The sequence below is a fragment of the Hyla sarda genome, unplaced genomic scaffold (genome assembly GCF_029499605.1).
Source record: "Hyla sarda isolate aHylSar1 unplaced genomic scaffold, aHylSar1.hap1 scaffold_924, whole genome shotgun sequence".
Classification (NCBI taxonomy): domain Eukaryota; kingdom Metazoa; phylum Chordata; class Amphibia; order Anura; family Hylidae; genus Hyla; species Hyla sarda.
The window spans coordinates 73,040-95,504 of record NW_026610954.1 but is presented as its reverse complement, the minus strand read 5'-3'; the positions used below and the strand labels follow the sequence as shown (position 1 = coordinate 95,504).

The 22,465-nt window shown below is 45.5% G+C and overlaps 6 non-coding genes and 2 pseudogenes across 6 annotated transcripts; all 8 read right to left on the bottom strand.

Annotated features, from left to right (window-relative positions):
* Positions 1–1,309: 1,309 nt before the first annotated feature.
* LOC130349816 (U2 spliceosomal RNA) lies at positions 1,310–1,498 on the bottom strand. The gene has a single exon (XR_008887057.1). It is a non-coding gene; the product is annotated as a U2 spliceosomal RNA (small nuclear RNA).
* A 7,178-nt stretch (positions 1,499–8,676) lies between these two features.
* LOC130349817 (U2 spliceosomal RNA) lies at positions 8,677–8,857 on the bottom strand (annotated as a pseudogene).
* Positions 8,858–9,552: 695 nt separating this feature from the next.
* Positions 9,553–9,712, bottom strand: LOC130349822 (U2 spliceosomal RNA; annotated as a pseudogene).
* A 2,081-nt stretch (positions 9,713–11,793) lies between these two features.
* Positions 11,794–11,984, bottom strand: LOC130349848 (U2 spliceosomal RNA). The gene has a single exon (XR_008887082.1). It is a non-coding gene; the product is annotated as a U2 spliceosomal RNA (small nuclear RNA).
* Positions 11,985–14,078: 2,094 nt separating this feature from the next.
* LOC130349847 (U2 spliceosomal RNA) lies at positions 14,079–14,269 on the bottom strand. The gene has a single exon (XR_008887081.1). It is a non-coding gene; the product is annotated as a U2 spliceosomal RNA (small nuclear RNA).
* Positions 14,270–16,353: 2,084 nt separating this feature from the next.
* On the bottom strand, positions 16,354–16,544 carry LOC130349814 (U2 spliceosomal RNA). The gene has a single exon (XR_008887055.1). It is a non-coding gene; the product is annotated as a U2 spliceosomal RNA (small nuclear RNA).
* A 2,087-nt stretch (positions 16,545–18,631) lies between these two features.
* On the bottom strand, positions 18,632–18,822 carry LOC130349845 (U2 spliceosomal RNA). Its single transcript, XR_008887079.1, has one exon. It is a non-coding gene; the product is annotated as a U2 spliceosomal RNA (small nuclear RNA).
* A 2,097-nt stretch (positions 18,823–20,919) lies between these two features.
* On the bottom strand, positions 20,920–21,108 carry LOC130349811 (U2 spliceosomal RNA). Its single transcript, XR_008887052.1, has one exon. It is a non-coding gene; the product is annotated as a U2 spliceosomal RNA (small nuclear RNA).
* Positions 21,109–22,465: the final 1,357 nt, after the last annotated feature.

Here is a 22,465-nt window from a genome sequence, read left to right as displayed (position 1 = left end):
AGTGACATCACAGCACAGTGCTAAGGCTCCTGGGCCTGGACACAGCAGCGGCTGCAATATCTCAACGGAGAATACGTTTATATCTATGTGTGTGTGTGCGCATATATATATATAGTATATATATATATATATATATTTCTCCGCCGAAATCACTTTTAAACCCATTTCCACCTTTTTTTCCCTTCTCTTCCTCTTACTTTTTTTTCACGTTTTTTTACGTTTTTCTCCTTTTCGCCTCTTTTCTGGGCGTATTATTCTTCTTTTTCTTCTTTTTTTTCGTCTAATGCATACCCCATCAGTGCAGCAATGCTTATTCAATACCGCCAGCAGATGGAAACACTGGGGGATAATTTTCTAAGGATTTATACTGATTTTTCCTGTCTGAATTTGTCGCACAGAAAGTTGCAGGCCAAATATGTGTGACATTTCTGCGACTTTAGCTTCTAGAGCATTTTTACAACATTATACATAGGTGCTGAATACATAAAAAGCGACTGTTCAGCGACAGACAAGTCGCATCGGCTGAAAGTAGGCCAGAATGTCAGTCCATGTTGGAGCAGGTTTAGATACAGTCTAAAGCATAGATCTCAAAGTCTGTGCACAGAATTTAGCAAGGGCCTCGCACCTTCTGATGCATCAGGTAGGTGCACAATAGCATAGCCTAACCCTCTGTACTTTGGTCTATATTGATGCGGGACATAGACAGCCAGCTGATGACCAATCCATTAGTGCAATGGATGGCTGGAAGCATTTGTCTTTGCCTTTGCAATACCACAGAAGCAATGCATGGTCAATGTACAGCAATGACACACCTGTGTGAACAGCCAGGAGACCCCCCCCCCCCCCATGTTATGTTACATAGTTACATAGTTAGTACGGTCGAAAAAAGACATATGTCCATCACGTTCAACCAGGGAATTAAGGGGTAGGGGTGTGGCGCGATATTGGGGAAGGGATGAGATTTTATATTTCTTCATAAGCATTAATCTTATTTTGTCAATTAGGAACATTCAGCACCCACCCGCTATCAAGGCAGCTGCCTATCATGTCATGCCCTACCTGCACAGGTGTGCTGGCTACTCAAATGATCCAATTAAGGAGGCCATTTAGTCAGCAGCAGCAGAAGTCCTGTGCCTGGACGCTCCAACAGGGGCCAGACACAAGCAGAAGCAGAAGCAGCAGAAGCAGCAGCAGCACCACCTTTTGTTTTTTGGCTGCAGCAGCAGCAAGGCCCACAGGGCTGGCTAGCTGGCTAGCCAGCAAGCAGGTAGCAATGAAAGTAGGAATCTTTCTTTTTAACCCTGTAAGGGGGTGGTGCACTGTACCCGAAGATACTGCCATATCGGGTCAATGCATAGGGCGACGGAAGCAAGCTTCGAAATCGGCCCCCGTTCTCAAAAATCCATTTAATATATGGTCCCCAGATAGGGGACGTATCAGATATTAAACTGATAAGAACAGATTTTTTTTTTTTTTTTTTTTTTTATTGAAAAGGAAATATACAATACATAACCAAGTAAATCATTCAAAAAATTACATATTCATCTGAAAACACATGAATAACACATATTTGACATATACAATATATACAGGAAGCATGTCTTTACATGTACATATAACAAAAAGCTTTCCCTTCATGACTTTCCCTCAGAAAAAATAAATTGCAGCGGATTCTGTCCCTCCAACTGTCCCTTCATATCAGGATATAATCTGTAAGAAAAGAAAAAGAAAGACAAATAAGAATACAATCATAACCAGTACTTCCATTTTTTGTGTTTCCAGATCCCCTCTGCATCATCAGAACCATAGTTTTTCCTATCACATAATACGTAAAGGTAAATTTTACCACGGATCATGCCCAGACATTCCTTCACACTTACTTCAGTTTGATTGAAAATCCTAATATTCCTTACATCCCACAGAACCTCTTTTACACAATTTACTATGAACCATAACACTCTTGCCTTCTCTCTCTCCACTGCACACAAACCAAACATCATCATATTAAAGGATAAGATTTCAATTCCAGTAAGATTTTTAATTAGACCAGACATTTTTCTCCACACAGACTTCGCATAACCACACTCCCAAAACACATGTACATAATTCTCACATCCACCGCAACCATCCCTGGGACACACTTCACTGTCTACCAATCTCCTTCTCCTCTGAAATTCCCTTGTTGGCAGACACCCATGAGCTAACATCCAAGACAAGTCCTTTTGTTTATTTGTCAGTTCCTTGTGACTGACATTTTTCCACACTACCTTACAATCCTTCTCAGACAGACCTCCCACACATTCCACTGTTTCTCTCTGCTCCAACACTTTCATCACCTTCTTACTATCATTCCATTCAGTCACACATTCCAGATTATTTTTCCTGACACACCGCCCTATTCTCTGATAGAACCAAGGAACCTCAAAACTTACAGGTACCCTTAAGTCCCTTTCCATTAGCTTATATTTCAACAACACATTACCAGCCAAATACCTTACCATGCACCCAAACACACATTCCTTCTTACTTACAGCGAGACAAAAACTGACATACTTCACAGCCAGGAACACTTCCACATTCATCATTCCTTTCCCACCATGCATTCTGCTTTTCACCACCTTCCCACGACTCAATTTCTCCATCCTTGAATTCCATAAGAAAACAAAGATCTGCCTGATAATTCTTGCCAGACACCTATCCGGTGGAGGAAACACATAATTAACATAAAGCAAAATAGGAATTATAACAGCTTTAATAACCAGAATCCTTCCCTCAATCGATAAAGTCCTTAAAGACCAGAAGTTTATTTTATTCCCCACCCTCCCCAAAACCCTCTCCCAACTTTCTTTCCCATACAAATCATTATCAAACACCACCCCAAGCACTTCCACACCCCCCTCTCTCACAGGCCACTCGCACAACCCACTCTCTCCCCACCCCTCAAAAAATTTACAACCACTCTTCCCAACATTAAGCTTAAACCCACTCATTAAACAGAAACACTCAATCAATAACTTAGCACGCCTTACCCCTGCCATTGACTTACATACAACAGTAACATCATCCATGTAACCAATCACTCGCATATCCTTCCCATGACTACCAGGTATTTCTATACCCCGCATCACCTTATCTCTCCTAATCATCCCCAACAAAGGCTCAATCATACAAATAAAAAGAATTGGCGACAGGGGACACCCCTGCCGCACTCCAGATTTTATACTCACTTCCCTACTCAGAAAACCATTGACCTGAATCTTACTATAAATGTCCCTATACAAACATTCAATCCACTTCACCATTCTGTCCGGCACATTCATCCTCCTCAAAACCCTAAACAATAAATCATGCACCACCCTATCATACGCTTTTTCAAAATCCACCGTAACAACAGCCACACCTTGCTTCCTAGTTTTACAGTCCCACAATACATCCCTCAGACCTAACAGACATTCAGAAATCCTACGATCAGGCACTGTACACATTTGCTCCTCACCTACCATACAATCAATCACATCCTTTAACCTATTCGCAATAACTTTAGCAATAATTTTGTAATCACAATTCAAGAGCGCTATAGGCCTCCAATTTTTAAGATCCCTCTTATCCCCTTTTTTAAACAATAACACAGTCACACTCTCACTCATACTTTTAGATAACTTCCCTCTCCTAAGTACTTCCTTACACACCTCCCATACATAATCCCCTAACATATCCCAAAACACAAGATAAAATTCCACAGGCAAACCATCACTCCCTGCCACCTTTCCTTTCTTCATCCCATTCACAGCATCCTCCACCTCACTCTTCCTCACATCCTCTTCCATAAAGAACCCATCAATTTCATCCAAACGCTTATCCACATATCCCAAACATTCCTCCTCTAGAGTCACGTCCCGCTCCTTCTCCGTGAATAAATCAGAATAAAACTTCCACACTTCCTCTAACACCTCATCCTTACCAAAGACCTCTACCCCATCATTCGTAAAAACACTCATCATCTCAGTTTTTTTACTGAATGCCTTTTTAAAGAAAAATTTGCTACATTTCTCATCCTTCTCTTTCACTTCAACCCTAGCCTGTGCAATAATCTTCCTTCCATTCCTCTCCAGACACTCATTCACACTTCCACGAGCTTCCTCAATCTCCTTCTCAACACTCATCCCCAAACGCCTCAATTCATACAAATACTCTAACCTTCTTTGCCATCTCTCATACTCTTCTCTATCTTTCCTCCCTTTTTCACACCCTTTTTTAATAAAAAACCTTTTAGTCTCTAACTTCACCCACTCCCACCACTCAACCACACTATAAAATGCATCCTTCCTCAACACCCATCCATCAAAACGCTCCCTATATTCTTGTAATACACATTCATTATCCAATAAAGACACATTCAACTTCCAAACACCCTTTCCATACTCACTTAGACCACCACCTTTTACCACACACTCAATCCAGGCATGATCCGTGAACGGTAACCTCCTCCGTCTGAAATTAGAAACAGACATTAGTTTTGAGACAAAAATGAAATCAATACGCGAACTTGTATTGTTAGAAAAATATGTATAACCGATAGTACCATCATTATGGGCAACAAAGGAATCCTTTAACCCAAATAAATTTACAATCTCTTTAAGCTGCTTACTAGTACTGTCTAAACCAGACCCACCACCCACCGTAGTACTACTCCTATCCCCCTCTGTTATTATACAATTGAAATCCCCTATAAGGAACACATCATCCCTCCCACTCAAAAAGAAATATAATTTCTCAAACACCTCCCCTCTTTCCTTCCTCCCAGTTGGAGCATAAACATTAATTACTTTATATGTGAAACCCCTGAAAATAAAATGCACTAATAATACCCTACCCGGAACAATATGGACAACTTTTTTAACAACAAACTCATTACTTTTGAACAAAATCCCCACCCCCGAATTACGTTCCATTGAACCAGACCATACCGATTGCCCATAAGGCCAGGAGATATTTGGCTCCCCATCCAAGCAGCACTCCTGGAGACCTAGAACATCAAAAGAATATCTAGAAAGTAAATCAAAAATGGCGGATCTCCTTTCTAAAGATCTAATACTGCGGACATTTAGAGAACCAATTGTTAAACTCATTCAAACATTTGAAGGAAAAAAAGGAAATACAAAATCAAGCATTATCAAAAGGAGGCCTAGCCTTTCCCCGACCTCTACCCTTATTTTTTGCCTCCCCTTCCTTAAACTTAAGAGTCTTTGTCAATTTTTTGACTGAACATTCCTCCAAATAACCTGTGCCCAGGGAGGATAAAGAGGAGTCAGAATCAATCTGACATGACGACCCTCCACCTGCCTCCTCCCTTCCCGGGCTAGGAAAGTCCTCAATCCTTTGACTCTGAGGAGTCGGACAGTCATCCTCCGATTCTTCCACCGGCATCTTTCTCTTCAAGGATTCTTTGTCCACAGTCATCTCCTCTGGCGGATCAGAGGCCTCCGAAACAGATGCCCCCGAAACAGACTCCGCCTTCTCCCCCTCTGCCACCAAAGCATCCGGAACAGACCTAGAAATGGAAGGAAAAACAGGGGCAGACTCTGCTTCACTGGTCAGCACGCTAACCTCTGCATCGCCTGCCCTGGCAGCATTGGAGTCCTCAGGAACTGTCCCACCTCGAAGAGCCATTGCATATGATCGGGGTGCCCCGGACTGGTAAGTGGGGCAACTCCTAGCCAGGTGATCCGAAGAACCACAGAAATGACACTTGCGTTTCTCGGGACAGTCTGCAGTGCGGTGATCAGGCTTGTGGCAGTTCCTGCAAACCTGCCCGGTTGTACAGTTCTCTCTGGTATGACCAAAGCAAAAACAGTCCCGGCAAAAACTTGGCATCCCCGGGTAGTGCAGAAACCCCCTGTTGTTCCCTATCGCAAAGTTCTGCGGGGGGTGACAAAAACCTTCAGCACCACCCTCGGGGGCAGGCCTAAACTCCACCCAAAAACGTCTCATGCCTGTGAAAGTCCCCAGGATGTTATTTTTCCTCTCCGCACCAGAAACAGACACACAATACCTTCTTAGAAAGGTCTGGATCTCCTCATCCCGCACAAAAGGGTTGTACATATGCACTACCACTGGAACTTTCTTAGGCCGAGCCTCGCAGGAAATGAATCGGATCCCTTGTAGGTCAGGGTGAGAAGCATTCTCCTTACTCCGGTAGAGACAGGTACGGAGATCATCCAGGTTGTAGAAGGTCACGTCAAAGAATCCTTGGCTGGGAAAGACCTGGACACAGAAGATGGAAGCATGCGGCATCCTCAGCACTCCTTCCACGACCTTCTGCTGGACATGCAAAATCCCGTAGGCACTCCTCTTTTCCTCCTCGATAAACAGCCGTACTGTATTAGGAGCGTTCGGCGCATTAGCCATCCTCTCCGGCAGACCCGTCCTCCGATGATCACCTTCCCGTTATCCTGGGACTAAGCCCTCTCCCCAATAGCAGCAGGTGGGTGAAGCCCAGGCAATAAACCTGGGCGATCCCACAAGGCCGAGGAGAGGGGTACCCGAATACCTTAGGGCAAGACACTTGATCTTAGCCAAAAGGCCGAGAAGCGATAACCGTGAAAGGGGCGGGCCCAACAAGGTCCCCTTCATGGGCACTATCACTGCTTGCTGTCAGGGAGGCTGCCAGACAATTTTCCATGCACACTCTGGGCTGGGGGGCAGTCAACCACCAGTACACACAGCAGAACCTAAACCCATACCATTATTGCTAAGCAGCAAGACAGGGGCCCATTGCACTCCCACGGGGCCTTTTTAAATGCAATCCATAACCCGGATTTGCCAGGAACCCTTCTTACTCCTCCTACTTGCATGTGACACTGGGCTTAGGATCTGCATAGGAAACACACACACAAGCACACACCTACCTTTGTTGCCTGCAGATGCCTCCTTGGCTGTCCCCAAACGGTATCAAACCAACACCCACGGGAAGCTGTAAGCATAGAGGACATGCCTGCACCCCATTGGACTTACCTGTGTGGGTTAAATCCGGGTTATTTGACAACCTATGGCGGTGATGGTTCTGCTCAGGCAGAGCAGTGCTGATGCTCCTCATAAAGCTGTCGCTGCTGTGAAGGTTCTAGGTGACATCACAAATCCCTTTGGTTACATACACAACAAAGCTGGGTTGTTGTTGTTTACACTCTGCAAGGCCTGTGGAAGTGAGTGACATCATAGCACTGTAGTTCTGAGGGTTCAAGATGGATGCAACAATCTCCTGTTGCTTCTATGAAGGCCGTAATAGACGACATCACCAAACAGCTCCATAGTCACATACACAGCAAAGGAGAGATGTTGTTTACACCTAGTGATGTCAGTGGTATTGAGTGACATCACAGCACAGTGCTAAGGCTCCTGGGCCTGGACACAGCAGCGGCTGCAATATCTCAACGGAGAATACGTTTATATCTATGTGTGTGTGTGCGCATATATATATATATATATATATATATATATATATATATATATTTCTCCGCCGAAATCACTTTTAAACCCATTTCCACCTTTTTTTCCCTTCTCTTCCTCTTACTTTTTTTTCACGTTTTTTTACGTTTTTCTCCTTTTCGCCTCTTTTCTGGGCGTATTATTCTTCTTTTTCTTCTTTTTTTTCGTCTAATGCATACCCCATCAGTGCAGCAATGCTTATTCAATACCGCCAGCAGATGGAGACACTGGGGGATAATTTTCTAAGGATTTATACTGATTTTTCCTGTCTGAATTTGTCGCACAGAAAGTTGCAGGCCAAATATGTGTGACATTTCTGCGACTTTAGCTTCTAGAGCATTTTTACAACATTATACATAGGTGCTGAATACATAAAAAGCGACTGTTCAGCGACAGACAAGTCGCATCGGCTGAAAGTAGGCCAGAATGTCAGTCCATGTTGGAGCAGGTTTAGATACAGTCTAAAGCATAGATCTCAAAGTCTGTGCACAGAATTTAGCAAGGGCCTCGCACCTTCTGATGCATCAGGTAGGTGCACAATAGCATAGCCTAACCCTCTGTACTTTGGTCTATATTGATGCGGGACATAGACAGCCAGCTGATGACCAATCCATTAGTGCAATGGATGGCTGGAAGCATTTGTCTTTGCCTTTGCAATACCACAGAAGCAATGCATGGTCAATGTACAGCAATGACACACCTGTGTGAACAGCCAGGAGACCCCCCCCATGTTATGTTACATAGTTACATAGTTAGTACGGTCGAAAAAAGACATATGTCCATCACGTTCAACCAGGGAATTAAGGGGTAGGGGTGTGGCGCGATATTGGGGAAGGGATGAGATTTTATATTTCTTCATAAGCATTAATCTTATTTTGTCAATTAGGAACATTCAGCACCCACCCGCTATCAAGGCAGCTGCCTATCATGTCATGCCCTACCTGCACAGGTGTGCTGGCTACTCAAATGATCCAATTAAGGAGGCCATTTAGTCAGCAGCAGCAGAAGTCCTGTGCCTGGACGCTCCAACAGGGGCCAGACACAAGCAGAAGCAGAAGCAGCAGAAGCAGCAGCAGCACCACCTTTTGTTTTTTGGCTGCAGCAGCAGCAAGGCCCACAGGGCTGGCTAGCTGGCTAGCCAGCAAGCAGGTAGCAATGAAAGTAGGAATCTTTCTTTTTAACCCTGTAAGGGGGTGGTGCACTGTACCCGAAGATACTGCCATATCGGGTCAATGCATAGGGCGACGGAAGCAAGCTTCGAAATCGGCCCCCGTTCTCAAAAATCCATTTAATATATGGTCCCCAGATAGGGGACGTATCAGATATTAAACTGATAAGAACAGATTTTTTTTTTTTTTTTTTTAAAAGCCGAGGAACGTGCTTTCGATTCACCCAAGGTGCAAGAAAAAGTGCAAACGTGTTACACTAAAAAAAACGTGCACAAAGGATGCGGTCTATCGCAAGCCCTTCTCCGATAGGAGAGAGGCCCCCCAACAAACCTTACCCTTCGCCTCCGGACCAAAAGGTACCTGCGAGGTTCCAGGTTCGATGTCCCTTTTCGCCGAAGCTACTAGGGGACCACAAATGCTCCCGGCATCCCCCTTGGCGTTGGCCAAGGTATCTGCCCGCAGAGCCGATTACGGTAGGTACCCTGCCAAAGCAGGAGTACCCGGGGTGTTTGCAGGGAGGTGCGGAACCTAATGGCCACACACACCTCCCCTAGACCGCCAGGAGGGACACCCAGAAGGGCTACCGCATCCTGACAAATCCTGTGAACACACAACACGCAAAAAGTGACACAGTGAGACAAAAAAGAAATAAATAAGTGAATGTGTGCAGATATACTGCCCGGACATCCGGCCGGATCTATAAAAATTTCTCTGATCCTAGCCAGAAGGCCGGGAATCAAGAGGTGAGTGCCACAAGGTGAAGAGATTATGGTGCCCGTGCTTCAACTCAGTGAGTCTATTCTCCCAGTGAGTTTCGGCACCTCGGGGTCACCACTCCCCGAGGCACAAAAGTACCTCGGCTCTAGACCCTCTCAGCCTCATGGCGAGACCCGGAGGGAACAGGTCACATCGGGGCAGCCGTCGAGCTGATTCCTCAGAACCAGCCCCGGAAAGCCCTGGTACACCTGCATCCTCCATGCAGCACCCATCCCCACCAGCATGAAAACTGATAAGAACAGATACTACACTTGATCTTAGCCAAAAGGCCGAGAAGCGATAACCGTGAAAGGGGCGGGCCCAACAAGGTCCCCTTCATGGGCACTATCACTGCTTGCTGTCAGGGAGGCTGCCAGACAATTTTCCATGCACACTCTGGGCTGGGGGGCAGTCAACCACCAGTACACACAGCAGAACCTAAACCCATACCATTATTGCTAAGCAGCAAGACAGGGGCCCATTGCACTCCCACGGGGCCTTTTTAAATGCAATCCATAACCCGGATTTGCCAGGAACCCTTCTTACTCCTCCTACTTGCATGTGACACTGGGCTTAGGATCTGCATAGGAAACACACACACAAGCACACACCTACCTTTGTTGCCTGCAGATGCCTCCTTGGCTGTCCCCAAACGGTATCAAACCAACACCCACGGGAAGCTGTAAGCATAGAGGACATGCCTGCACCCCATTGGACTTACCTGTGTGGGTTAAATCCGGGTTATTTGACAACCTATGGCGGTGATGGTTCTGCTCAGGCAGAGCAGTGCTGATGCTCCTCATAAAGCTGTCGCTGCTGTGAAGGTTCTAGGTGACATCACAAATCCCTTTGGTTACATACACAACAAAGCTGGGTTGTTGTTGTTTACACTCTGCAAGGCCTGTGGAAGTGAGTGACATCATAGCACTGTAGTTCTGAGGGTTCAAGATGGATGCAACAATCTCCTGTTGCTTCTATGAAGGCCGTAATAGACGACATCACCAAACAGCTCCATAGTCACATACACAGCAAAGGAGAGATGTTGTTTACACCTAGTGATGTCAGTGGTATTGAGTGACATCACAGCACAGTGCTAAGGCTCCTGGGCCTGGACACAGCAGCGGCTGCAATATCTCAACGGAGAATACGTTTATATCTATGTGTGTGTGTGCGCATATATATATATATATATATATATATATATATATATATTTCTCCGCCGAAATCACTTTTAAACCCATTTCCACCTTTTTTTCCCTTCTCTTCCTCTTACTTTTTTTTCACGTTTTTTTACGTTTTTCTCCTTTTCGCCTCTTTTCTGGGCGTATTATTCTTCTTTTTCTTCTTTTTTTTCGTCTAATGCATACCCCATCAGTGCAGCAATGCTTATTCAATACCGCCAGCAGATGGAGACACTGGGGGATAATTTTCTAAGGATTTATACTGATTTTTCCTGTCTGAATTTGTCGCACAGAAAGTTGCAGGCCAAATATGTGTGACATTTCTGCGACTTTAGCTTCTAGAGCATTTTTACAACATTATACATAGGTGCTGAATACATAAAAAGCGACTGTTCAGCGACAGACAAGTCGCATCGGCTGAAAGTAGGCCAGAATGTCAGTCCATGTTGGAGCAGGTTTAGATACAGTCTAAAGCATAGATCTCAAAGTCTGTGCACAGAATTTAGCAAGGGCCTCGCACCTTCTGATGCATCAGGTAGGTGCACAATAGCATAGCCTAACCCTCTGTACTTTGGTCTATATTGATGCGGGACATAGACAGCCAGCTGATGACCAATCCATTAGTGCAATGGATGGCTGGAAGCATTTGTCTTTGCCTTTGCAATACCACAGAAGCAATGCATGGTCAATGTACAGCAATGACACACCTGTGTGAACAGCCAGGAGACCCCCCCCCATGTTATGTTACATAGTTACATAGTTAGTACGGTCGAAAAAAGACATATGTCCATCACGTTCAACCAGGGAATTAAGGGGTAGGGGTGTGGCGCGATATTGGGGAAGGGATGAGATTTTATATTTCTTCATAAGCATTAATCTTATTTTGTCAATTAGGAACATTCAGCACCCACCCGCTATCAAGGCAGCTGCCTATCATGTCATGCCCTACCTGCACAGGTGTGCTGGCTACTCAAATGATCCAATTAAGGAGGCCATTTAGTCAGCAGCAGCAGAAGTCCTGTGCCTGGACGCTCCAACAGGGGCCAGACACAAGCAGAAGCAGAAGCAGCAGAAGCAGCAGCAGCACCACCTTTTGTTTTTTGGCTGCAGCAGCAGCAGCAAGGCCCACAGGGCTGGCTAGCTGGCTAGCCAGCAAGCAGGTAGCAATGAAAGTAGGAATCTTTCTTTTTAACCCTGTAAGGGGGTGGTGCACTGTACCCGAAGATACTGCCATATCGGGTCAATGCATAGGGCGACGGAAGCAAGCTTCGAAATCGGCCCCCGTTCTCAAAAATCCATTTAATATATGGTCCCCAGATAGGGGACGTATCAGATATTAAACTGATAAGAACAGATACTACACTTGATCTTAGCCAAAAGGCCGAGAAGCGATAACCGTGAAAGGGGCGGGCCCAACAAGGTCCCCTTCATGGGCACTATCACTGCTTGCTGTCAGGGAGGCTGCCAGACAATTTTCCATGCACACTCTGGGCTGGGGGGCAGTCAACCACCAGTACACACAGCAGAACCTAAACCCATACCATTATTGCTAAGCAGCAAGACAGGGGCCCATTGCACTCCCACGGGGCCTTTTTAAATGCAATCCATAACCCGGATTTGCCAGGAACCCTTCTTACTCCTCCTACTTGCATGTGACACTGGGCTTAGGATCTGCATAGGAAACACACACACAAGCACACACCTACCTTTGTTGCCTGCAGATGCCTCCTTGGCTGTCCCCAAACGGTATCAAACCAACACCCACGGGAAGCTGTAAGCATAGAGGACATGCCTGCACCCCATTGGACTTACCTGTGTGGGTTAAATCCGGGTTATTTGACAACCTATGGCGGTGATGGTTCTGCTCAGGCAGAGCAGTGCTGATGCTCCTCATAAAGCTGTCGCTGCTGTGAAGGTTCTAGGTGACATCACAAATCCCTTTGGTTACATACACAACAAAGCTGGGTTGTTGTTGTTTACACTCTGCAAGGCCTGTGGAAGTGAGTGACATCATAGCACTGTAGTTCTGAGGGTTCAAGATGGATGCAACAATCTCCTGTTGCTTCTATGAAGGCCGTAATAGACGACATCACCAAACAGCTCCATAGTCACATACACAGCAAAGGAGAGATGTTGTTTACACCTAGTGATGTCAGTGGTATTGAGTGACATCACAGCACAGTGCTAAGGCTCCTGGGCCTGGACACAGCAGCGGCTGCAATATCTCAACGGAGAATACGTTTATATCTATGTGTGTGTGTGCGCATATATATATATATATATATATATATATATATATATATATATATATTTCTCCGCCGAAATCACTTTTAAACCCATTTCCACCTTTTTTTCCCTTCTCTTCCTCTTACTTTTTTTTCACGTTTTTTTACGTTTTTCTCCTTTTCGCCTCTTTTCTGGGCGTATTATTCTTCTTTTTCTTCTTTTTTTTCGTCTAATGCATACCCCATCAGTGCAGCAATGCTTATTCAATACCGCCAGCAGATGGAGACACTGGGGGATAATTTTCTAAGGATTTATACTGATTTTTCCTGTCTGAATTTGTCGCACAGAAAGTTGCAGGCCAAATATGTGTGACATTTCTGCGACTTTAGCTTCTAGAGCATTTTTACAACATTATACATAGGTGCTGAATACATAAAAAGCGACTGTTCAGCGACAGACAAGTCGCATCGGCTGAAAGTAGGCCAGAATGTCAGTCCATGTTGGAGCAGGTTTAGATACAGTCTAAAGCATAGATCTCAAAGTCTGTGCACAGAATTTAGCAAGGGCCTCGCACCTTCTGATGCATCAGGTAGGTGCACAATAGCATAGCCTAACCCTCTGTACTTTGGTCTATATTGATGCGGGACATAGACAGCCAGCTGATGACCAATCCATTAGTGCAATGGATGGCTGGAAGCATTTGTCTTTGCCTTTGCAATACCACAGAAGCAATGCATGGTCAATGTACAGCAATGACACACCTGTGTGAACAGCCAGGAGACCCCCCCCCTCCCCCCCATGTTATGTTACATAGTTACATAGTTAGTACGGTCGAAAAAAGACATATGTCCATCACGTTCAACCAGGGAATTAAGGGGTAGGGGTGTGGCGCGATATTGGGGAAGGGATGAGATTTTATATTTCTTCATAAGCATTAATCTTATTTTGTCAATTAGGAACATTCAGCACCCACCCGCTATCAAGGCAGCTGCCTATCATGTCATGCCCTACCTGCACAGGTGTGCTGGCTACTCAAATGATCCAATTAAGGAGGCCATTTAGTCAGCAGCAGCAGAAGTCCTGTGCCTGGACGCTCCAACAGGGGCCAGACACAAGCAGAAGCAGAAGCAGCAGAAGCAGCAGCAGCACCACCTTTTGTTTTTTGGCTGCAGCAGCAGCAAGGCCCACAGGGCTGGCTAGCTGGCTAGCCAGCAAGCAGGTAGCAATGAAAGTAGGAATCTTTCTTTTTAACCCTGTAAGGGGGTGGTGCACTGTACCCGAAGATACTGCCATATCGGGTCAATGCATAGGGCGACGGAAGCAAGCTTCGAAATCGGCCCCCGTTCTCAAAAATCCATTTAATATATGGTCCCCAGATAGGGGACGTATCAGATATTAAACTGATAAGAACAGATACTACACTTGATCTTAGCCAAAAGGCCGAGAAGCGATAACCGTGAAAGGGGCGGGCCCAACAAGGTCCCCTTCATGGGCACTATCACTGCTTGCTGTCAGGGAGGCTGCCAGACAATTTTCCATGCACACTCTGGGCTGGGGGGCAGTCAACCACCAGTACACACAGCAGAACCTAAACCCATACCATTATTGCTAAGCAGCAAGACAGGGGCCCATTGCACTCCCACGGGGCCTTTTTAAATGCAATCCATAACCCGGATTTGCCAGGAACCCTTCTTACTCCTCCTACTTGCATGTGACACTGGGCTTAGGATCTGCATAGGAAACACACACACAAGCACACACCTACCTTTGTTGCCTGCAGATGCCTCCTTGGCTGTCCCCAAACGGTATCAAACCAACACCCACGGGAAGCTGTAAGCATAGAGGACATGCCTGCACCCCATTGGACTTACCTGTGTGGGTTAAATCCGGGTTATTTGACAACCTATGGCGGTGATGGTTCTGCTCAGGCAGAGCAGTGCTGATGCTCCTCATAAAGCTGTCGCTGCTGTGAAGGTTCTAGGTGACATCACAAATCCCTATGGTTACATACACAACAAAGCTGGGTTGTTGTTGTTTACACTCTGCAAGGCCTGTGGAAGTGAGTGACATCATAGCACTGTAGTTCTGAGGGTTCAAGATGGATGCAACAATCTCCTGTTGCTTCTATGAAGGCCGTAATAGACGACATCACCAAACAGCTCCATAGTCACATACACAGCAAAGGAGAGATGTTGTTTACACCTAGTGATGTCAGTGGTATTGAGTGACATCACAGCACAGTGCTAAGGCTCCTGGGCCTGGACACAGCAGCGGCTGCAATATCTCAACGGAGAATACGTTTATATCTATGTGTGTGTGTGCGCATATATATATATATATATATATATATATATATATATATATATATATTTCTCCGCCGAAATCACTTTTAAACCCATTTCCACCTTTTTTTCCCTTCTCTTCCTCTTACTTTTTTTTCACGTTTTTTTACGTTTTTTTTTTCCTTTTCGCCTCTTTTCTGGGCGTATTATTCTTCTTTTTCTTCTTTTTTTTCGTCTAATGCATACCCCATCAGTGCAGCAATGCTTATTCAATACCGCCAGCAGATGGAGACACTGGGGGATAATTTTCTAAGGATTTATACTGATTTTTCCTGTCTGAATTTGTCGCACAGAAAGTTGCAGGCCAAATATGTGTGACATTTCTGCGACTTTAGCTTCTAGAGCATTTTTACAACATTATACATAGGTGCTGAATACATAAAAAGCGACTGTTCAGCGACAGACAAGTCGCATCGGCTGAAAGTAGGCCAGAATGTCAGTCCATGTTGGAGCAGGTTTAGATACAGTCTAAAGCATAGATCTCAAAGTCTGTGCACAGAATTTAGCAAGGGCCTCGCACCTTCTGATGCATCAGGTAGGTGCACAATAGCATAGCCTAACCCTCTGTACTTTGGTCTATATTGATGCGGGACATAGACAGCCAGCTGATGACCAATCCATTAGTGCAATGGATGGCTGGAAGCATTTGTCTTTGCCTTTGCAATACCACAGAAGCAATGCATGGTCAATGTACAGCAATGACACACCTGTGTGAACAGCCAGGAGACCCCCCCCCCCCCATGTTATGTTACATAGTTACATAGTTAGTACGGTCGAAAAAAGACATATGTCCATCACGTTCAACCAGGGAATTAAGGGGTAGGGGTGTGGCGCGATATTGGGGAAGGGATGAGATTTTATATTTCTTCATAAGCATTAATCTTATTTTGTCAATTAGGAACATTCAGCACCCACCCGCTATCAAGGCAGCTGCCTATCATGTCATGCCCTACCTGCACAGGTGTGCTGGCTACTCAAATGATCCAATTAAGGAGGCCATTTAGTCAGCAGCAGCAGAAGTCCTGTGCCTGGACGCTCCAACAGGGGCCAGACACAAGCAGAAGCAGAAGCAGCAGCAGCACCACCTTTTGTTTTTTGGCTGCAGCAGCAGCAAGGCCCACAGGGCTGGCTAGCTGGCTAGCCAGCAAGCAGGTAGCAATGAAAGTAGGAATCTTTCTTTTTAACCCTGTAAGGGGGTGGTGCACTGTACCCGAAGATACTGCCATATCGGGTCAATGCATAGGGCGACGGAAGCAAGCTTCGAAATCGGCCCCCGTTCTCAAAAATCCATTTAATATATGGTCCCCAGATAGGGGACGTATCAGATATTAAACTGATAAGAACAGATACTACACTTGATGTTAGCCAAAAGGCCGAGAAGCGATAACCGTGAAAGGGGCGGGCCCAACAAGGTCCCCTTCATGGGCACTATCACTGCTTGCTGTCAGGGAGGCTGCCAGACAATTTTCCATGCACACTCTGGGCTGGGGGGCAGTCAACCACCAGTACACACAGCAGAACCTAAACCCATACCATTATTGCTAAGCAGCAAGACAGGGGCCCATTGCACTCCCACGGGGCCTTTTTAAATGCAATCCATAACCCGGATTTGCCAGGAACCCTTCTTACTCCTCCTACTTGCATGTGACACTGGGCTTAGGATCTGCATAGGAAACACACACACAAGCACACACCTACCTTTGTTGCCTGCAGATGCCTCCTTGGCTGTCCCCAAACGGTATCAAACCAACACCCACGGGAAGCTGTAAGCATAGAGGACATGCCTGCACCCCATTGGACTTACCTGTGTGGGTTAAATCCGGGTTATTTGACAACCTATGGCGGTGATGGTTCTGCTCAGGCAGAGCAGTGCTGATGCTCCTCATAAAGCTGTCGCTGCTGTGAAGGTTCTAGGTGACATCACAAATCCCTATGGTTACATACACAACAAAGCTGGGTTGTTGTTGTTTACACTCTGCAAGGCCTGTGGAAGTGAGTGACATCATAGCACTGTAGTTCTGAGGGTTCAAGATGGATGCAACAATCTCCTGTTGCTTCTATGAAGGCCGTAATAGACGACATCACCAAACAGCTCCATAGTCACATACACAGCAAAGGAGAGATGTTGTTTACACCTAGTGATGTCAGTGGTATTGAGTGACATCACAGCACAGTGCTAAGGCTCCTGGGCCTGGACACAGCAGCGGCTGCAATATCTCAACGGAGAATACGTTTATATCTATGTGTGTGTGTGCGCATATATATATATATATATATATATATATATATATATATATATATATATTTCTCCGCCGAAATCACTTTTAAACCCATTTCCACCTTTTTTTCCCTTCTCTTCCTCTTACTTTTTTTTCACGTTTTTTTACGTTTTTCTCCTTTTCGCCTCTTTTCTGGGCGTATTATTCTTCTTTTTCTTCTTTTTTTTCGTCTAATGCATACCCCATCAGTGCAGCAATGCTTATTCAATACCGCCAGCAGATGGAGACACTGGGGGATAATTTTCTAAGGATTTATACTGATTTTTCCTGTCTGAATTTGTCGCACAGAAAGTTGCAGGCCAAATATGTGTGACATTTCTGCGACTTTAGCTTCTAGAGCATTTTTACAACATTATACATAGGTGCTGAATACATAAAAAGCGACTGTTCAGCGACAGACAAGTCGCATCGGCTGAAAGTAGGCCAGAATGTCAGTCCATGTTGGAGCAGGTTTAGATACAGTCTAAAGCATAGATCTCAAAGTCTGTGCACAGAATTTAGCAAGGGCCTCGCACCTTCTGATGCATCAGGTAGGTGCACAATAGCATAGCCTAACCCTCTGTACTTTGGTCTATATTGATGCGGGACATAGACAGCCAGCTGATGACCAATCCATTAGTGCAATGGATGGCTGGAAGCATTTGTCTTTGCCTTTGCAATACCACAGAAGCAATGCATGGTCAATGTACAGCAATGACACACCTGTGTGAACAGCCAGGAGACCCCCCCCCCCCCCCCCATGTTATGTTACATAGTTACATAGTTAGTACGGTCGAAAAAAGACATATGTCCATCACGTTCAACCAGGGAATTAAGGGGTAGGGGTGTGGCGCGATATTGGGGAAGGGATGAGATTTTATATTTCTTCATAAGCATTAATCTTATTTTGTCAATTAGGAACATTCAGCACCCACCCGCTATCAAGGCAGCTGCCTATCATGTCATGCCCTACCTGCACAGGTGTGCTGGCTACTCAAATGATCCAATTAAGGAGGCCATTTAGTCAGCAGCAGCAGAAGTCCTGTGCCTGGACGCTCCAACAGGGGCCAGACACAAGCAGAAGCAGAAGCAGCAGCAGCACCACCTTTTGTTTTTTGGCTGCAGCAGCAGCAAGGCCCACAGGGCTGGCTAGCTGGCTAGCCAGCAAGCAGGTAGCAATGAAAGTAGGAATCTTTCTTTTTAACCCTGTAAGGGGGTGGTGCACTGTACCCGAAGATACTGCCATATCGGGTCAATGCATAGGGCGACGGAAGCAAGCTTCGAAATCGGCCCCCGTTCTCAAAAATCCATTTAATATATGGTCCCCAGATAGGGGACGTATCAGATATTAAACTGATAAGAACAGATACTACACTTGATCTTAGCCAAAAGGCCGAGAAGCGATAACCGTGAAAGGGGCGGGCCCAACAAGGTCCCCTTCATGGGCACTATCACTGCTTGCTGTCAGGGAGGCTGCCAGACAATTTTCCATGCACACTCTGGGCTGGGGGGCAGTCAACCACCAGTAACACACAGCAGAACCTAAACCCATACCATTATTGCTAAGCAGCAAGACAGGGCCCATTGCACTCCCACGGGGCCTTTTTAAATGCAATCCATAACCCGGATTTGCCAGGAACCCTTCTTACTCCTCCTACTTGCATGTGACACTGGCTTAGGATCTGCATAGGAAACACCACACACAAAGCACAACACCTACCTTTGTTGCCTGCAGATGCCTCCTTGGCTGTCCCCAAACGGTATCAAACCAACACCCACGGGAAGCTGTAAGCATAGAGGACATGCCTGCACCCCATTGGACTTACCTGTGTGGGTTAAATCCGGGTTATTTGACAACCTATGGCGGTGATGGTTCTGCTCAGGCAGAGCAGTGCTGATGCTCCTCATAAAGCTGTCGCTGCTGTGAAGGTTCTAGGTGACATCACAAATCCCTATGGTTACATACACAACAAAGCTGGGTTGTTGTTGTTTACACTCTGCAAGGCCTGTGGAAGTGAGTGACATCATAGCACTGTAGTTCTGAGGGTTCAAGATGGATGCAACAATCCTCCTGTTGCTTCTATGAAGGCCGTAATAGACGACATCACCAAACAGCTCCATAGTCACATACACAGCAAAGGAGAGATGTTGTTTACACCTAGTGATGTCAGTGGTATTGAGTGACATCACAGCACAGTGCTAAGGCTCCTGGGCCTGGACACAGCAGCGGCTGCAATATCTCAACGGAGAATACGTTTATATCTATGTGTGTGTGTGCGCATATATATATATATATATATATATATATATATATATATATATATATTTCTCCGCCGAAATCACTTTTAAACCATTCACCTTTTTTTCCCTTCTCTTCCTCTTACTTTTTTTTCACGTTTTTTTACGTTTTTCTCCTTTTCGCCTCTTTTCTGGGCGTATTATTCTTCTTTTTCTTCTTTTTTTTCGTCTAATGCATACCCCATCAGTGCAGCAATGCTTATTCAATACCGCCAGCAGATGGAGACACTGGGGGATAATTTTCTAAGGATTTATACTGATTTTTCCTGTCTGAATTTGTCGCACAGAAAGTTGCAGGCCAAATATGTGTGACATTTCTGCGACTTTAGCTTCTAGAGCATTTTTACAACATTATACATAGGTGCTGAATACATAAAAAGCGACTGTTCAGCGACAGACAAGTCGCATCGGCTGAAAGTAGGCCAGAATGTCAGTCCATGTTGGAGCAGGTTTAGATACAGTCTAAAGCATAGATCTCAAAGTCTGTGCACAGAATTTAGCAAGGGGCCTCGCACCTTCTGATGCATCAGGTAGGTGCACAATAGCATAGCCTAACCCTCTGTACTTTGGTCTATATTGATGCGGGACATAGACAGCCAGCTGATGACCAATCCATTAGTGCAATGGATGGGCTGGAAGCATTTGTCTTTGCCTTTGCAATACCACAGAAGCAATGCATGGTCAATGTACAGCAATGACACACCTGTGTGAACAGCCAGAGACCCCCCCCCCCCCCCCATGTTATGTTACATAGTTACATAGTTAGTACGGTCGAAAAAAGACATATGTCCATCACGTTCAACCAGGGAATTAAGGGGGTAGGGGTGTGGCGCGATATTGGGGAAGGGATGAGATTTTATATTTCTTCATAAGCATTAATCTTATTTTGTCAATTAGGAACATTCAGCACCCACCACCGCTATCAAGGCAGCTGCCTATCATGTCATGCCCTACCTGCACAGGTGTGCTGGCTACTCAAATGATCCAATTAAGGAGGCCATTTAGTCAGCAGCAGCAGAAGTCCTGTGCCTGGACGCTCCAACAGGGGCCAGACACAAGCAGAAGCAGAAGCAGCAGAAGCAGCAGCAGCACCACCTTTTGTTTTTTGGCTGCAGCAGCAGCAAGGCCCACAGGGCTGGCTAGCTGGCTAGCCAGCAAGCAGGTAGCAATGAAAGTAGGAATCTTTCTTTTTAACCCTGTAAGGGGGTGGTGCACTGTACCCGAAGATACTGCCATATCGGGTCAATGCATAGGGCGACGGAAGCAAGCTTCGAATCGGCCCCCGTTCTCAAAATCCATTTAATATATGGTCCCCAGATAGGGGACATATCAGATATTAAACTGATAAGAACAGATACTACACTTGATCTTAGCCAAAAGGCCGAGAAGCGATAACCGTGAAAGGGGCGGGCCCAACAAGGTCCCCTTCATGGGCACTATCACTGCTTGCTGTCAGGGAGGCTGCCAGACAATTTTCCATGCACACTCTGGGCTGGGGGGCAGTCAACCACCAGTACACACAGCAGAACCTAAACCCATACCATTATTGCTAAGCAGCAAGACAGGGGCCCATTGCACTCCCACGGGGCCTTTTTAAATGCAATCCATAACCCGGATTTGCCAGGAACCCTTCTTACTCCTCCTACTTGCATGTGACACTGGGCTTAGGATCTGCATAGGAAACACACACACAAGCACACACCTACCTTTGTTGCCTGCAGATGCCTCCTTGGCTGTCCCCAAACGGTATCAAACCAACACCCACGGGAAGCTGTAAGCATAGAGGACATGCCCTGCACCCCATTGGACTTACCTGTGTGGGTTAAATCCGGGTTATTTGACAACCTATGGCGGTGATGGTTCTGCTCAGGCAGAGCAGTGCTGATGCTCCTCATAAAGCTGTCGCTGCTGTGAAGGTTCTAGGTGACATCACAAATCCCTATGGTTACATACACAACAAAGCTGGGTTGTTGTTGTTTACACTCTGCAAGGCCTGTGGAAGTGAGTGACATCATAGCACTGTAGTTCTGAGGGTTCAAGATGGATGCAACAATCTCCTGTTGCTTCTATGAGGCCGTAATAGACGACATCACCAAACAGCTCCATAGTCACATACACAGCAAAGGAGAGATGTTGTTTACCACCTAGTGATGTCAGTGGTATTGAGTGACATCACAGCACAGTGCTAAGGCTCCTGGCCTGGACACAGCAGCGGCTGCAATATCTCAACGGAGAATACGTTTATATCTATGTGTGTGTGTGCGCATATATATATATATATATATATATATATATATATATATATATATATATTTCTCCGCCGAAATCACTTTTAAACCCATTTCCACCTTTTTTTCCCTTCTCTTCTCTTACTTTTTTTTCACGTTTTTTTACGTTTTTCTCCTTTTCGCCTCTTTTCTGGGCGTATTATTCTTCTTTTTCTTCTTTTTTTTCGTCTAATGCATACCCCCATCAGTGCAGCAATGCTTATTCAATACCGCCAGCAGATGGAGACACTGGGGATAATTTTCTAAGGATTTATACTGATTTTTCCTGTCTGAATTTGTCGCACAGAAAGTTGCAGGCCAAATATGTGTGACATTTCTGCGACTTTAGCTTCTAGAGCATTTTTACAACATTATACATAGGTGCTGAATACATAAAAAGCGACTGTTCAGCGACAGACAAGTCGCATCGGCTGAAAGTAGGCCAGAATGTCAGTCCATGTTGGAGCAGGTTTAGATGCAGTC